The sequence below is a fragment of the Mastigoproctus giganteus genome, chromosome 5, assembly GCF_048544385.1.
Source record: "Mastigoproctus giganteus isolate SK-2022 chromosome 5, ASM4854438v1, whole genome shotgun sequence".
In the NCBI taxonomy this organism is placed as follows: Eukaryota; Metazoa; Arthropoda; class Arachnida; order Uropygi; family Thelyphonidae; genus Mastigoproctus; species Mastigoproctus giganteus.
In genome coordinates, this window is record NC_143579.1 from 229,110,915 (window position 1) to 229,129,128 (window position 18,214).

General features: G+C 37.0%; 5 non-coding genes across 5 annotated transcripts; 1 reads left to right on the forward strand and 4 right to left on the reverse strand.

Moving 5' to 3' along the window:
- The first annotated feature begins 1,035 nt into the window (after positions 1–1,035).
- LOC150086218 (U6 spliceosomal RNA) lies at positions 1,036–1,142 on the forward strand. Its single transcript, XR_016547028.1, has one exon. It is a non-coding gene; the product is annotated as a U6 spliceosomal RNA (small nuclear RNA).
- A 9,281-nt stretch (positions 1,143–10,423) lies between these two features.
- LOC150086219 (U6 spliceosomal RNA) lies at positions 10,424–10,530 on the reverse strand. The gene has a single exon (XR_016547036.1). It is a non-coding gene; the product is annotated as a U6 spliceosomal RNA (small nuclear RNA).
- A 2,015-nt stretch (positions 10,531–12,545) lies between these two features.
- LOC150086220 (U6 spliceosomal RNA) lies at positions 12,546–12,652 on the reverse strand. The gene has a single exon (XR_016547035.1). It is a non-coding gene; the product is annotated as a U6 spliceosomal RNA (small nuclear RNA).
- Positions 12,653–15,503: 2,851 nt separating this feature from the next.
- LOC150086221 (U6 spliceosomal RNA) lies at positions 15,504–15,610 on the reverse strand. Its single transcript, XR_016547032.1, has one exon. It is a non-coding gene; the product is annotated as a U6 spliceosomal RNA (small nuclear RNA).
- Positions 15,611–17,582: 1,972 nt separating this feature from the next.
- On the reverse strand, positions 17,583–17,689 carry LOC150086222 (U6 spliceosomal RNA). The gene has a single exon (XR_016547029.1). It is a non-coding gene; the product is annotated as a U6 spliceosomal RNA (small nuclear RNA).
- Between the last annotated feature and the right edge of the window lie 525 nt (positions 17,690–18,214).

Genomic DNA, 18,214 nt, shown 5'->3' on the forward strand with positions numbered 1-18,214 from the left:
AAAACTGCACAGTTATTTTGACTTGCACAGGCGATCGGAGTAAATGTGAAAAACCATTGAATTTGCCTGAACCGGAGTGGCCTGCACAGGCCACTCCGGTTCAGGCAAATTCCAACATCTGTTGGAGGCCGTTTGAACTACAACATACCACTTCCGTTTATTTTCAAACTCATCGAACATGATCTCAAAAGCACCAGTTCGGGAAATTTAATACCACAACTGGTGCACACACGCTAAAAACAAAGGATTTCCAGGAAAAGCAGAAATGACAGTAAAACTTAACTGATTCTCTTTTCTTTATTTACTTTTGTTGGGTGGGGGTGGGAAGGGCCGTCATGTATTACCTTAACCAAAGCAAACTTGGACCCTTTAATCCGGTTTATATGGTCTGTGCGATAATAGGAAATTCTCCATTCTTTTAAAAAACCCACAGTGGCACCAACCAGAAGTAAACTGAATACACAGGTAAACTCCAGGGGCTCACATCTGATGAGTATGTGCTTGGCAAACCTTGGGTCCAGAGCTAGATATAATCATTTTTCTCTTTCTTGTTGATACCTTTCTGCTTCTCCCTCTCTCTCAGAGCAACTACATATACAGTACGTACAGTACTAAAATAGGAACGATACAGAGAAGTGGGAACAGATCATGCGCAAATCATGCTTAGGTGTATATGATTACATACATAGCTCATGATGTTGTTGAAGCAATCCAGAGGGAATACTAATTGTGGCTTTACTGGAACATAATTATGAAAAGCAAAATAGTTTTGTAATTTTGGACAGCAAGTGAACCGAAGCGACACATGTATAGTATAGGGATCCAACAAATCAACAGACAGGTTTCGCACATGTTTGGACCTATAAAACAAGGTTTTAGTTACATTATTATTAATTATAATATTCTTGCAGAATAATTACTCCTATTTTAAAGTTTTCTTAAATATATAGAAATACATAGATGTTTATAAAACACCATTTTTTGAAGCCCTATTGGAATTTGTACTATAAATAAGATTTCAGGTGATTATTGGTTGTACTTGCTTCGGCAGTACATATTCTAAAATTGGAACGATACAGAGAAGATTAGCATGGCCCCTGCGCAAGGATGACACGCAAAATCGTGAAGCGTTCCACATTTTTTGTTCTTTTTTCTTTTAATTTCCAGTTTGATTTTGGACGAACACTTCCTTACCTTCCTGAAAACGACAAATATATCACATAACATATTCGATCATTTACATATCTTTGTATATAGAAGCAAAAATATAGTATAGGGCTGTGGCCACTTTAAAGAGATTGGCACAGCCACGTTCTATAATTCGAAAAAATGGAATTCACTCTAACTTGTTGCTTAATAAAAGTTTTTATTTTAATTGTTGATTATTATGTTTCATTTGTTTTAAAGAATAACATAACTTTTAATTAATGAACAATATTGACTCCTAGTAAAAATGAATATCAATAGCTTTGCTCAGAGCGTTTCATTTCATTATCCTTTTTAATGTAATATGATATATGATACCATCCCCTTAATGGGTCAAAACTACTTAATTTTAAAATGCCAACATGTAATTAGCGTAATGTGCTGCATTGATATGAAAAAAACAAAACAAAAAAAAAAAAAAAAACAAGCACTGGGCCTTCTTGGATTTAGTAAAATCCGATGTATATAAAAGTCCAAAGTGACAAAACTATCTTGCTTTTCATAATCATGTTCCAGTAAAGCCACAATTAGTATTCCTTCTGGATTGCTTCAACAACATCATGAACTATGTAATCATATTTATCTAAACATCAATTGCGCATGCTCTGTTCCTCTGATTATAGCCTGAAGTAAACCCCTGAAGTAAACTGAATACCAACTGAATACGAGTGTATTCGGTTTACTTCTGGTTGGTGCCACTGTGGGTTTCTTGAAAGAGTGGAGAATTCCTATTCTGGCACAGACCATATAAACCGGATTAAAGGGTCCAAGTTTACTTTGCTTAAGCTAATGTACAGGATGGCCCTTCCCCCTCAACAAAAGTAAATAAAGAATCCTCTGTTTTTAGCGTGTGTGCACCAGTTGTGGTATTAAATTTCCCGAACTGGTGCTGTTGAGGTCATGTTCGATGAGTTTGAAAATAAACGGAAGTAGTATGTTGTAGTTCAAACGGCTTCCAATAGATGCTGTTGTACACATTGTCCAACACGCTGACAGTTTACAAGTAACAACCAGTTTCGTTTGTAGCGTCAACGATCTGTATCTGGATTTTGCAATGGAGCAATGAACGAATATCAGATTTTGTTTTAAACTAGGAAAATCTACCATAAAAATGTATTAAATGCTACTAACTGTTTATGGTGATGAGTTTATGGTGAAGTCGAGCCAGTGTGTTTGAATGGTATAAGTAGTTCAAAGACGTACGTGAGGATGTTCGCGATGATCCTGCAAGTGGGCGCCCATCAATTTTCCGGAATGAGGACAGAGTTGCAAACGTTCGGAAATTTTGGCAAAAGATCGCCGTTTGACTCTCAGAATTATGGCTCATGAATTGGATATGAATGGGGAGACGATTTGTCAAATTGTGCATGACGATTTAGAGAAAAGGAAGGTCTGTGCAAAATTTGTGTCGCACAGCCGCACGGATGAGCAGAAAAACGAGAATATCATAATGGGACGACTTCATGCAGACTTGTGAAAACAACCCTATTTTCCTCAACTGTATTGTCTTTGGAGATGAGTGTTGATTGATTCAGTACAGTCCAGAGACGGAGCATCACAGCATGTAGTGGACTTGAAAATCAACACTCAGGCCCACATAGTTTCGTTGACAGAAGTCCCGGATTAAGATGATGATGTTAATTTTTTTTTTTTTTTTAACAAACATGGTGTAATTCACAAAGGAATTTGAACATGAAATGAAAAAGAATCAATGATGCATTCTACATACTAGTTCTGCAAAGAGTATTGAACTGCATTTCACGGCTGAGCCAGAAAGGGCAACTGGTTCTTTTTACACGACAATTCATCCGCTCATTCGCATATATATATATATAATATATATGCGAATGAGCATATATATTATATATTATATTATATATATGTATAATACAGTGCAAACTCTCTTAATGGACACCTTTGCGAAAGGGATAAGTATTCAATGTATTTTATTATTTTCTGCGGGCTCCAGGGTTTCCCCTATCCGCCGCTGAAGAGTAACTGTACATTATTTACAATTTGTAGTTTAGCAAAACATCTTTTGATCCAGCATCTTCACAGGAATGATTACAAACAATAAGTCTCTTGCCTGAGATCAATGTAGTATAGCCGCACATTTGACCATATTGTATATCCATTAAACTTGCAACTAAGTTATTACAATTTGTTGAAGGCACCAATTTCTATATTAACCTTCACAACTTATACAACTATACAGATAGTTAGGACGTACCAGTTCGGTTACAATGAGGTCCGATATATATCTTACAATTTATACAATTTAAGATTTACAATGTATGATATACAACTTATTACAGGCTGAAGTCCCAGGACACCGTCCACCCAACAGTGATCCTGGCACATCGACTTATATATTCTGAACGCTAATATTGCCTTCCGGCAATAAATACAAATAAATTTCCTCATCAGAGGTCTTGTAACAATACGATTAATACCAAGGATGCAACTATATACAGTGGTAGTACACTTATTACATAATTATTCTCAGCCCGCAAGTCCTTTCCTTCTGCAGAAAGCCTTGTCTGCAAAGTTAGCCAGTGCCTCATAATTTTCTTTACATTCTAAGAACTTGGTGAAGTTATTTGCATTGTAAACTTCGGTCAATGCCTGATGTTCAAATCGAATGTCTACATAATATCGACATTCTAAGATTATATGTTGGACTGTCTCCTCTGAGCCACATTTACAAAGAGGAGACGCAGCCAAACCCAGAGTAAATAACTTTGAGTTTAGGCTGCCATGCCCGGATAGAAGGAAAGTTAGGTGAAGACCCGGGTTAAACCGGGGCCAATGTTTTTTGTCAAATTCGGAAACTTGAGGTATAAAAAGGGTAGTAATTCTTCCAGTGTTGGCATTAGTCCATTCGTTTTGCCATTCCTGGAGGAACTGGTTTCTTAATCTAGTGTTGTCTTCTTTCACTGGCACGTACAGGTTAACAGAAAACTGGTTGAACTGTGCCGCAATACCCTTCCTTCTACAATACTGAAAGTAATTGTACAGCACTTCGTATTTAATTGGTAGTTTGCCGTTGATTACATGTAGTGCCGACGTTGAAATTGTGCGACAAGCTCTTGAAGTTGCAATCAGAAAGAAGCGCTGGGCTTGAGTCAAGATTTTTTCCACCGTGACTCTGCGTATACTGGGGCCCCAAGCGCCCGCAGCATAACAGACAATAGGAATAAATATACATTTATAGTACAACTTGAAAGTGGAGGGTTTCAGACCCCACGAACCTTTGGTAATTCTGATTATTTTGCCTGTCAAAGTCTTGATTTTGCTTAGTACGTATTTAGCATGGGTAATGAATTGAAGTTTGTTATCTAACATAATTCCTAGGTATTTGTACGAGTTAATTAATTTTATTGATTGTTCTTTAATCTTAATACTTGGAGGTCTATTTGGGTCTAATTTTCCTTTGAGAAGAATTTGTTTTGTTTTGGGAACAGAAATAGTTAATTTATGTGTACTACACCACTCATCTAGGTCTGATAGGACTTCATTAGCACGGATTTCAAATTGTAGTATGGAGTTTCCAGAAACAAGGATAATTAAATCTTCTGCGTAAGCCATCTTAGTAGTGCAATTATGTTCGGTAGCCAGCCACCCATCAAGGACCACGTTCCAGCATACTGGTCCGAGAACTGATCCCTGAGGGCAACCGCGAGTCACAGGTCTCGCAACAGAGCAGGATCCAGTGGAGACCACAAGTGAGCGATTCTGGAAATAATCCGTGATGAGATGATAAATACGCATGGAGACCCCGGCCTCTCGGAACCTCTCCAGGACACTTTGCCACCAAACAGTGTCAAAGGCCCCTTTGAAGTCCACAAGGAGGCCGAGGACATACTTTTCATTGGAGGCTGAAACGTTATTAATAACTAGGTTAATGGCATCCACTGTAGACATCCCAGCAGTGAAGCCAAACTGATATTTGTAGTTTAGGTTTCTTTCTCTGTAGTGCTTTTGGAATCTCGCTACAATCAACTTCTCTAGTATTTTTCCGAAGACCGGAAGTAGAGCAATTGGGCGATATGAATTTGCCTGATTTGCTGTTTTGTTGTTATTCTTAATGAGTAATTTAAGATTTGCTTTTCTCCAAGGAGAGGGGAAGGATCCATATTGTAGGCAGGCATTAAAGAGGTTCATCATCAGTTGGGGACAGGTGCTCCAGATTCTTTTAACTATGGTAACTTCTAATAGGTCCAGTCCAGGGCATTTGCCATCACGCAAAGTCGCAACAGCAAGACCTACCTCGTGTCTGTCAAAATCATCTTCGTGGCTTTGGCCTACGTAGGAAAGATGTTCTAAACGAATGCCTGTTTCTACCGGACTTTCTGGTACAGTTTCATCCTGCATAATCAATTCATCCAAAATTGTTTCCATAGTCTCGGCCCATGTCAGAGTTTCGGAGTTATCAGGTCTAAGTACAGAGGAGAATATTTCCCCCGGATGAATTTTGTCTAGAGTCAGCTTGTAGATCAAGCCCCAGGGCTCCTGGTCCATAGTTTGTTTAACTAAGCGTTCCCAAGCGGAGCGTTTTTCTTTGTAAATATTGTTGAAATATGCCCTTCTCGCATTTTTGTATATTTCATTCAATCGATTTATCTCATCTTCAGAGAGCTACCATCTCTCCTAGCTCTCTGATCATCTCGTCTTGCGCTCTTTGTATGATTCCTTAGAGTAGAAAGGTTCTGGGACCACCAAGTAACCGAATTTTGTCTTCTCTGTTTCTTCTTAATCGTCTCGTCGCATATTTCGGTGATGATTGCCATCAATTCTTTTAGATGTTGGTCCAAAGTAAGGTCTGTCAGATTTGTCAGTTTTTCATCCGTAAATTTTTCCTTAAGTAATTTTTCAAAAGGATTCCAATTGATTTGTCGAGTTTTATAACTGGGGAAGTCACGAGTGCCTCACAAAGCTGCTGCGTTTTCATTGGATATTATGTCAAAGGTTATTACATTGTGGTCACTTACCGACCAAGAGGAGTGAACAGTCCAGTTTTCTATGCATCTCCTGAATGTTGCATTCGACAGAGTGACATCTATGTAAGACTGACCAGAAGGGGATGAGCAAGTGGGCAGATGCCCGGGGGAGTTCCAGACAATCAATCCGTTAGTTATTATGAATTCCTCCAGTAATTCACCTTTATTACTCATTATGGGGCTGTTCCACATGGTGGAAGAAGCATTTGCGTCGTTCATTATAACTATCTTTTTGCCTGATAACCTAATTAAAGCTGTCTCAAGGAAGTTTAGATAAGGCTCAATTTGTTGAGAATGCTGTGAGCACTGCATGTAGATTGAGATGAAGAATATTTGTCCAAAACCTTCCAAGCATGCACATGCCGCATGCTCGGAGCAGAGTCCATTTACCCTCGTGATCGTGATCTGCTTGTCCGCTATAACGAGAGCTGCCCACACCCTTGCCACAGCATTTGCACCCTGTCCTGTAACAGATACATTAGATTGAACCACCCTACAGCCGTTTGGTAATCCTTTAACTTTGCCTTTGTAGGAGTATAATTCCAGGAGTCCTAGAAGGGTATGTAACAGGTGATTGAGGAGTGGGACACGATTGCGACTGGTGACCTTGCACTCCAAAACGCCCACATGTGTAGTCCTGCTGTCTGCAATATCTAGCCGAATTCCCATAAGCCAAACACTTAAAACAACGTGAAGCGATAATAAAATCCTTCACGTTGTGAACCGACCAGCCCAGGTAGACGCGAGCGTCATTTTTTAATATTATTCGCCTGATATAGGCAGGAACTTCAATTATCCAGTGTTTGTTGTTTTTGTTTTTAGCGTTAATCTTAAATCTCACCTTAACCCCCTTTTTGAAATCTTCCTCACTAACATTGTGCTCGCACAAGTTTTTGACATACAGATCCTCCAAGAACTTTTGGTCTGACATATCTTTTTGCATGTCATAGAATATCACAGTCGGGTTTAGTTTTCGGGGCGAGTCTACAATTAATTTGTGTTCCCCAAATTTCGGGCAGTTCTTTAATTTAGTAATGTCTTCGTCAGTGGCAGTTTCAATTGCAACGCCTTTTTCTCTAACTTTTGTATAGATTTTATTTTAATCTGTTTAAGTTCGGATTTAAAATTCGTTGCAATCACCTGTTTAACTTCTTCACTCGTTTTTAATTCACACTTTTCACTAGCTTTAATCAACACTACATGCTTTGACCTAGTTCCCGAGGGAATCAGTTCAGCAGTAGTCTTTATGCCTGCGCTCGCTGCAGCCACCTTAGCATAAGTGGCCACAGGGGTGGACGTTGGCAAAACTCTTAAGTCTAAATTTGTTTTTAACCTCTCATTATCAATGGTGAGATCAATCACCAATCGTTCCAGATTTTACCAGCTTCGAAGGCAGTGAAGAAGCTTCAGGCAAGGATTAACCTGCAGGGGTCACTTCCATGCCTTCTTGCGAGGCTCGCGACCTTGACGACGTACCTTGAACAGTCTGACTAGCGAATATAGTCATTTATTAACAGAATTTTCGAAAGCAATTATTAAAGATTTTACCTGTTGTATCTGTCCTAGAGGATGGAGATTAACACTGTATGAAGTGTACATTGCGTCCTCACGATAGGCAAACTTTCAACACCGTTGGCGATTTAGATCCGACCAGAAAACTACGTTGAACACAGAGCACAGTAAAATGCGACTGCACTGCCCGACGCCACAGACCTAGAACAATTAGTGGAATCGCCGACTCCCCTACACCTGGTGAAAAAGACTTGAATTCGAAATCTTATGGGCTTTTTTCACAATTTGGCTGAGGGAGTTGGTCTCAGGTGAGGTTTACATTCTTTTTTCTTCAGGAAACTCTGGTTTCTCGTCCACTAAACACAAATTCAATCTTATATACAGGATTCAGTTTGTGGTAGATACATACAAAAAAAAAAAACTGTCAATGTACCGCACAGAGAATTATCCTGTATCCAGAAATTCAGGGCATCCAGAAGCCCCTTTACTAAATTGTGCAAATTGGGTTCATTATACAAATCTGAAGCTTGGTGATAGAATCTGGAAAAATGCGCTCAGCAATAGATGACAGCATAATCGCAAAATTGTAATAATATCGGATTTTACTAAATCCAAGAAGGCGCAGTTTTTTTGTTTTTTTTTTATGACAAGTCAGTACATTGAACTAATTTCATGTTGGAATTTTAAAACAGGAGTTTTGATCCATTAAGGAGGAGATGGGTGCATTAAAAGGATAATGAAATGAAACACTCTGAACGCTCTATTTATATTGAAACGCTCTATTTATATTCATCTTTACTAGAAGTCAATATTGTTCATTAACTAATAGTTATGTTATTTATTTAAGCAACTGGAACATAATAATCAATAATTAAGAGAAAACCTCTTAGTAAGCAACCACTTACAGTGAATTTCATTTTTCCGAATTCCGAAAGTAGAGAGTAAAGGCTGCTGGACACGTTCAGGTAAACCCGTCAGTTATGCCTGCGCAGGCACACCTGTATAGGTCTACAGGAGCGTGTAGATGATAAAACTGCACAGTTATTTTGACCTGCACAGGCGAGCGGAGGAAATATGAAAACCCCTTCAATTTGCCTGAACCAGAGTGGCCTGTGCGGGCAAACCGGAGCGTGTGTAGGGACGTGGCAGGCGCACTGCCAGATTGGGGGATTTCCCTATTCAACTATCATTAATAATTACATAAATTCTATGAAAAAAATTCACTATTAATTTTGTCGCCGATTAATAAAAAAATTGCCTGGATTATAGATGTAAATTTTAACTTTGAATATCAGAGTGTCAATAAATATAATTTATAATAACAGCAATAATAAAATTCATTACTATATTATTTTATTAAATTTTAATAAATCTGTGGGCTTTTTCTGTGAATTTCTCTAAAATTATTGTGAAAAATTTAAGATCTTCGTACTTCTTCCAGTTGCAAGAAATCTCAGAGTTACAGTTAATCTCTCGTGCAGTGAACTGGCCATCCTCATTAAAGTATCGTTTTATTTTTACTGGAGTAACTAATGAAAGAAGCTCTAAATAAGTTTCTCCATTCATCCTCCAATAATTATACCAATCTTTATGGGCCAACTGCAATTCACTTAACAAGTTTACATGTAAATAAACTTTTCTTTTTTTCAACCATTCTTTGCACCACATATTACGTCTTATTTTACTTTTAAAACACTTCGTTGCAAATAATGAGCCAACGTTCCAGGAGCCATCGACACAATATACATACCATACATCTGGTGGAAAAGACCTGGGTTCGAGTCCTGTCGATGAGATATTTTTTGAGCCTTTTTCACAACATGGCTGAATTAATATACACGTAAGTTAGTTATAAACCAGTTATACAAATAGATTAACAAAAATCTATTTGTATAACTGGTTTATAACTAACTTACGTGTATATTAAACTATGGACCCCAGTACTCCAGGCCCATTCGTTACTATGGCTGAATTAGTTGGTCTCAGGTGAATGTAACGTTTTTTCTCCCGGAAATTATATACAGGATTAAAAAAAAAAAAAGAAGCTATCAACGGACTGCACAGATGAATATCCTGTATCCAGAAATTCTGGCTATACAGAAGCCCCCTTACTAAATCATGCAAATTGGGCTCTTTATACAAATCTGAAGCCAGTGATAGAGTCTGGAAAAATTCCCTCAGCAAAAAATGACAGCATAATCCCAAAATTGCAATAATTTCGAATTTTACTAAATCCAAGAAGCCGCAGTTCTTTTTTTTTCTTCTTTTTTTCATATCAAGGCAGTACATTGAGCTAATTTCACTTTGGAATTTTAAAAGGGAGGAGTTTTGACCGACTAAGTTTCAGAGGTACCATACAACATTAAAAGGATGATGAAATGAAATGCCCTGAACAAGCTATTCATCTTTATTATGAGTCAATATTGTTCATTAACTAAAAGTTATTCATTAAAACAGCTGAAGCATAATAAACAATAATTAAAAGAAAAACTCTTACTAAGTAATCAGTTACAATGAATTTCATTTTTCCGAATTATCGAAAGTGGCTGTGCCAACCTTTGCGAAGTAGGCACATCCCTACTGTATATTTTTGCTTTTATATACAAAATATGTAAATGGTCGAACATGTTATGTTTGTCGTGTTCAGGAAAGTAAGGAAGTGTTCGTCCAAAACCAAACTGGAAATTAAAAGGAAAAAAAGTACAAAAAATGTGGAACGCTTCACGATTTTGCGTGTCATATTTGCGCAGGGGCCATGCTAATCTTCTCTGTATCGTTCCAATTTTAGAATATGTACTGCCTAAGCAAGTACAACCAACATTCACCTGAAATCTTATTTATAGTACAGAGTCCAATATAGGATCATGAACTGGTGTTTTAGAAACCTCCAGGTTTTCTATAATTATAAGAAATATTTAAAAGATAATTAAATATTCTGGAAGAATATTATAATTACGAAACTATTTTTAATAATGATATAACTAATACCTTGTTTTTTAGGGTGAAGGGGTCTGAAATCTGTCTTTTGATTTGTTGGATCCCTATACCATACACGAGTCGCTTTGGTTCACTTGCTGTCCAAAATTACAACTATATCCTGCTTTTCATAAATGTGTTCCAGTAAAGCCACAATTACTATTAATTCTGGATTTCTTCAACAACATCATGAGCTATGTATGTAATCATATTTACCTAAACATTCACCCTACTCACCCGATTCAGCACCAGCCCACTTCTGCTTCTTTCCCAAGGAGAAAAATGTTCTCAAAGGAAAGAGATGTCACGATAATAAGTAAATAAAGAAAAGCGTAAACGAATTGAACTTCAAATCTTTGGACGCCTTCGCTGACTCTTCACAGCAACTTTTAGAACGCGTAATAAGTGCATTCAACCAGGTGGCGAAAACTCTGAATTTAAATGAAACCATTTTTGAGCACCCTTCATTTTATGTTCATTTTAATGCACCATTCCGGGAAATTTATTGCCACACCTCGTATATATACAGTACAAACTCTCTAAATGGCACCTCTGTGAAAAGGATAGATTAAATATTCAGGATTGGATCACCTTTACAAGTATTAGAAATTACATGTTAAACGACCTCTGCAGAACGGAATCTTTATAATGTGGGCGCTTAAAATTTAATTGGTTTCCATTTTGTATTTTCATCCTCCTTAGACCGGACACTTTCATGACACATGAACAGTTTTGTTGGTCAGCGGGTATTTGCTACGAAGGCTGAGTCCTTACAGTAATACTAATTTGACCTCTGATGGCTACGTTTTTCTCACAGAGCATGCCACAACATGCCTTCAATGAACTCACCAGTACTGGAAAGTGTTGCTTACAAACTTATTCTGGTATTCGTCAAACTGAAAAAAATTCAGTTGCCAGAATTATAAGCTCGGGTGGGTAGCACAATTAGTAGAATCGCCAATCCAAACCTGGTAGAAAAAACCTGGGTTCGAGTCTTGTCGATGACGTGGGGAATTTTTATGGGTCTTTTTCACAACGTGGCTGTGTTAGTTGGTCTCAGATAAGGGTAACATGATGTTTTCTCTTGGAAACTCTGGTCATTCGTCCAGCAAACTCAAAATCAACCTTATATACAGGATTCAGTTTGTGGTATGTACGTACTGCACAGATAATTATCCTGTATCCAGAAGCCCCTTTACTAATTTGTGCGAATTTCGTTCATTATACAAATCTGAAGCCTGGTGATAGAATCTGGAAAATGCTCTCAGCAATAGATGATAACATAATTGCAATAATACAATTTTACTAAATCCAAATTTAGTATTTAGTAAAATCGGATTTTTCGGATTTTACTAAATCCAAAAAAGAGCAGTGCTTGTTTTTTTTTTTTTTTTTTCATGTCAACCCAGCACATTAAGCTAATTACATGTTGGAATTTTAAAAAGAAGCAGTTTTGACCCATTGAGGGGATGGTATCATATTACGTTAAAAAGGATAATGAAATGAAACGCTCTGAATAAAGCTATTTATATTCATTTTTACTAGGAGTCAATATTGTTCATTAACTAAAAGTTATGTTATTCATTAAAACAAATTAAACATATTAATCAACAATTAAAAGAAAAACTCTTATTAAGCAACCAGTTAAGAGTGTATTTCATTTTTCCGAATTATCGAAAGTGATTGTTTCAACCGCTGCAAAGTGGGCACATCCCTACAGTATATTTTTGCTTTTATATACAAGAATATGTAAATGGTCGAACATGTTATATGTTATGTTTGTCGTGTTCAGGAAAGTAAGGAAGTGTTCGTCCAAAACCAAACTGGAAATTAAAAGAAAAAAAAAGAACAGAAAATGTGGAACGCTTCACGATTTTGCGTGTCATCCTTGCGCAGGGGCCATGCTAATCTTCTCTGTATCGTTCCAATTTTAGAATATGTACTGCCGAAGCAAGTACAACCAATATTCACCTGAAATCTCATTTATAGTACAAATTCCAATAGGGCTCCAAAAAATGGTGTTTTAAACACATCTATGTATTTCTATATCTTTAAGAAAACTTTGAAATATAAGTATATACTCTTCAAGAATATTATAATTACTAATCTATTTTTAATACAAATATAACTGATACTTTGTTTTGTAGGGTCAAACAGGAGCGCAACCTGACGTTTGATTTGTTGGATCCCAATTCCATACATGTGTCCCTTTTGTTGACATGCTTTCAAAAATTACAAAACCATCTTGCTTTTCATAATCATGTTCAGTATAGCCACAGTGAGTATTCCCTCTGGATTACTTCAACAACATCATGAGCTATGTATATAATATTTACATGAACATCATTTGCCCATGCACTCGTTGTGGCAAGAAATTTCCCGAACTGGTGCTGTTGTGGTCATGTTCGATGAGTTTGAAAATAAACGGAAGTGGTTTGTTGTAGTTCAGACAGCCTCCAACAGATGGTGTTGTAGACATTGTCCAATACGCTGGCAGTTTGCAAGTAACAACCAGTTTCGTTTGTAGCGTCAACGATTTGTATCTGAATTTTGCAATGGAGCAACAAATGAATATCAGATTTTATTTTAAACTGGGAAAGTCTACCATAAAAATCTATTAAATGCTACTAACTGTTTATGGTGATGAGTTAAGTCGTGCCAGTCGCGATGACCCAAGAAGTGGGCTCACATCAACTTCCCGGAATGAGGACAGAGTAGCAAAAGTTCAGAAATTTTGCCAAAAGATCGTCGTTTGACCCTCAGAATGATGGCTCATGAATTGGATATGAATGAAGAGACAATTTGTCAAATTCGGGAAAAGGAAGGTCTGTACAAAATTTATGTTGCACAGCTGCATGGATGAGTAGAAACAACGAAGAATGTCATCACGCAAAGACTTCATCCAGACTTGTGAAGACAAACCTATTTTCCTCCACTATATTGTCGTTGGTGTTTCAGTATAATCCAGAGACAAAACCTCACAGCATGCAGTGGACTTCGAAATTAACACTGAGGCCAACATAATTTCGTTTACAGAAGTCAAGGACCAACATGTTGATCATGTTTTTTTTTTTTTTTTTTAAAGAAACATGGTGCGATTCACAAAGGAATTTGTACCTGAAGTGAAAAAGAGTGAATGATGCGTTCTACATACAAGTTCTGCAAAGGCTATTGAAGCGGATTTCCAGGCTGAGACTGAAAGCGGATTTCCAGGCTGAGCAATCTTGACAGAAAATGCAACTGGTTCTTGTTACTTGACAACTCATCCGCTCATTCGCACTTGTTGTGAATACCTTTTTGACGAACCAACGCATTGTACACGTCAAACTTACACCACACTCAACCAATTTAGTACAAGCGAACCTCTGCTTCTTTCCCAAGGTGAAAAAATGTCCTAAAAGGAAAGAAATATGAGGATAATAAGGAAATAAAGAAAAATGTAACCGTCTAATTGAACTTCATATCTTGGGACACCTTCGCTGGCTCTTTTCGAGCACTTTTAGAAAGTGCATTCAACCAGGTGGCGATTACTCTGAATTAAAATGAAGCCATATTTGAGCACCCTTCACTTTGGGTTCTTTTTAATGCACCATTCCAGGAACTTTATTGCCACACCTCGTATAGACATGAAAACTCTCTTAATGGACACCTCTGTGAAAGGGACAGAGTGAATATTCATTATTGGATCACGGTCACAAGTATTAGAAATTACATGTTAAACGACTTCTCCAAAAGGAAATCTTTCTAATATGGACGCGTACAATTTGTAATTTCATCCTCCTTTCTTTTTCGTAGTTGTTGGCGCATCGGCTTCTGTGGCCATAGTGCACCTCCCAAGGTTTTTGCAGTACTTTGATCCAAGCCCGAGGCGGGATTCGAACCCGCAACCTTTGGGTTGCCAGGCAGGCACTTTACCCACCTAGCTAGCCCGGTCGGCTCATACTCCTTAGACCGGAAACTTTCAAGGGTAATTGACACATGCACAGTTTCGTTGGTCGGTGGGTATTTGGAGTCGTTACAGTAATACTAATTTGACTTCTGATGGCAACGTGATGCTTACAAACTTATTTTTTAAGTTTGTAAGCATCACGTTGCCTATTCATCAACTGAAAAATATGAAGTTTCCAGAATTATATGCCCTCGTGGTTAGGCCGTTACAAAAACTCCGTCCCCCCTACATCTGGTGGAAAAGATCTGGGTTCGAGTCCTGTCGATGACATGGAATTTTTATGGCCTTTTTCACAAGGTGACTGAGTTAGTTGGTCTCAGGGGAGGGTAACATTGTTTTTTCTCACTGAAACTCTGGTTTTTCGTCTAGCAAACACAAAAAAATCAATCTCATATACAGGATTTAGTTTGTATTATGTTCATACACAAGAAAAAAAAAAAACTCTCAACGGACTGCATAGACAATTATCCTGTATCCTGAAATTCAGGATATCCAGAAGACAATTTACTAAATTGTGCAAATTGGTGTCATTATACAAATCTGAAGCCAGCCTGGCGATAGAATCTGGAAAATTGCGCATAGCAATATATGACAGCATAATCCGAAAATTGTAATATATATTAGATGTTACTAAATCCAAGAAGGCGCAGTGCTTTTTTTTTTTTTTTTTGCTTGGAAGGATGTATCACTTTAAAGAGGTTGACTATGCCAACGTCTTTAAAGTGGTACATCCCTATAGTATATTTTTGCTTTTATATACAAAAATATATAAATCGTCGAATATGTCATGGGATATATTTGTCGTGTTCAGGAAAGTCTGCATCCAAACTGAAACTCAAAATTAAAAAGAAAAAAGAACAAAAAATGTGGAACGCTTCACGATTTTGCGTGTCATCCTTGCGCAGGGGCCATGCTAATCTTCTCTGTATCGTTCCAATTTTAGAATATGTACTGCCTAAGCAAGTACAACCAACATTCACCTGAAATCTCATTTATAGTACAGAGTCCAATATAGGATCATGAACTGGTGTTTTAGAAACCTCACAGGTTTTGTATAATTTTAAGAAACATTTAAAAGATAAATAAATATTCTGGAAGAATATTATAATTACGAAACTATTTTTAATAGAGATATAACTAATACCCTGTTGTTTAGGGTGAAAGGGGTCTGAAATCTGTCTTTTGATTTGTTGGATCCCTATACCATGCACGAGTCGGTTTGGTTCACTTGCTGTCCAAAATTACAACTCTATCCTGCTTTTCATAAATGTGTTCCAGCAAAGCCACAATTACTATTAATTCTGGATTTCTTCAATAACATCATGAGCTATGTATGTAATCATATTTACCTAAACATTCACCCTACTCACCCGATTCAGCACCAGCCCACTTCTGCTTCTTTCCCAAGGAGAAAAATGTTCTCAAAGGAAAGAGATGTCACGATAATAAGTAAATAAAGAAAAGCTTAAACGAATTGAACTTCAAATCTTTGGACGCCTTCGCTGACTCTTCATAGCAACTTTTAGAACGCGTAATAAGTGCATTCAACCAGGTGGCGAAAACTCTGAATTTAAATGAAACCATTTTTGAGCACCCTTCATTTTATGTTCATTTTAATGCACCATTCCGGGAAATTTATTGCCACACCTCGTATATATACAGTACAAACTCTCTAAATGGCACCTCTGTGAAAAGGATAGATTAAATATTCAGGATTGGATCACGTTTACAAGTATTAGAAATTACATGTTAAACGACCTCTGCAGAACGGAATCTTTATAATATGGGCGCTTAAAATTTAATTGGTTTCCATTTTGTATTTTCATCCTCCTTAGACCGGACACTTTCATGACACATGAACAGTTTTGTTGGTCAGCGGGTATTTGCTACGAAGGCTGAGTCCTTACAGTAATACTAATTTGACCTCTGATGGCTACGTTTTTCCAGTACTTTCCAGTACTGGAAAGTGTTGTTTACAAACTTATTCTGGTATTCGTCAAACTGAAAAAAATTCAGTTGCCAGAATTATAAGCTCGGGTGGGTAGCACAATTAGTAGAATCGCCAATCCAAACCTGGTAGAAAAGACCTGGGTTCGAGTCTTGTCGATGACATGGGGAATTTTTATGGGTCTTTTTCACAACGTGGCTGTGTTAGTTGGTTTCAGATAAGGGTAACATGATGTTTTCTCTTGGAAACTCTGGTCATTCGTCCAGCAAACTCAAAATCAACCTTATATACAGGATTCAGTTTGTGGTATGTACGTACTGCACAGATAATTATCCTGTATCCAGAAGCCCCTTTACTAATTTGTGCGAATTTCGTTCATAATACAAATCTGAAGCCTGGTGATAGAATCTGGAAAATGCTCTCAGCAATAGATGATAACATAGTCGCAAAATTGCAATAATATCGGATTTTACTAAATCCAAAAAGGAGCAGTGCTTGTTTTTTTTTTTTTTGTTTTTTTTGTTTTTTTTGTTTTTCATGTCAACCCAGCACATTAAGCTAATTACATGTTGGAATTTTAAAAGGAAGCAGTTTTGACACATTGAAGGGAGGGTATCATATTACGTTAAAAAGGATAATGGAATGAAACGCTCTGAACAAAGCTATTTATATTCATTTTTACTAGGAGTCAATATTGTTCATTAACTAAAAGTTATGTTATTCATTAAAACAAATGAAACATATTAATCAACAATTAAAAGAAAAACTCTTATTAAGCAACCAGTTAAGAGTGAATTTCATTTTTCCGAATTATCGCAAGTGGTTGTGTCAACCTCTACAAAGTGTGCACATCTCTATACTATATTTTTGCTTTTATATACAAAAATATGTAAATGATCGAAAATGTTATTTGATATATTCGTTGTGTTCAGGAAAGTAAGGAAGTGTTCATCCAAAACCAAACTGGAAATTAAAAGAAAAAAAAAGAACAAAAAATGTGGAACGCTTCACGATTTTGCGTGTCATCCTTGCGCAGGGGCCATGCTAATCTTCTCTGTATCGTTCCAATTTTAGAATATGTACTGCCGAAGCAAGTACAACCAATATTCACCTAAAATCGTATTTATACTACAAATTCCAATAGGGCTTCAAAAAATGGTGTTTTAAAAACATCTATGTATTTCTATATCTTTAAGAAAACCTTGAAATATAAATATATATTCTTCAAGAATATTATGATTACTAATCTGTTTTTAATACAAATATAACTGATACTTTGTGTTGTAGGGTCAAACAGGAGCGCAACCTGACTTTTGATTTGTTGGATCCGAATTCCATACATGTGTCCCTTTAGTTGACATGCTTTTCAAAATTACAAAATCATCTTGCTTTTCATAATCATGTTCAGTAAAGCCACAATTAGTATTCCCTCTGGATTACTTCAACAACATCATGAGCTATGTATATAATATTTACATAAACATCATTTGCCCATGCACTTGTTGTGGCAAGAAATTTCCCGAACTGGTGCTGTTGTGGTCATGTTCGATGAGTTTGAAAATAAATGGAAGTGGCTTGTAGTAGTTCAGACAGCCTCCAACAGATGGTGTTGTAGACATTGTC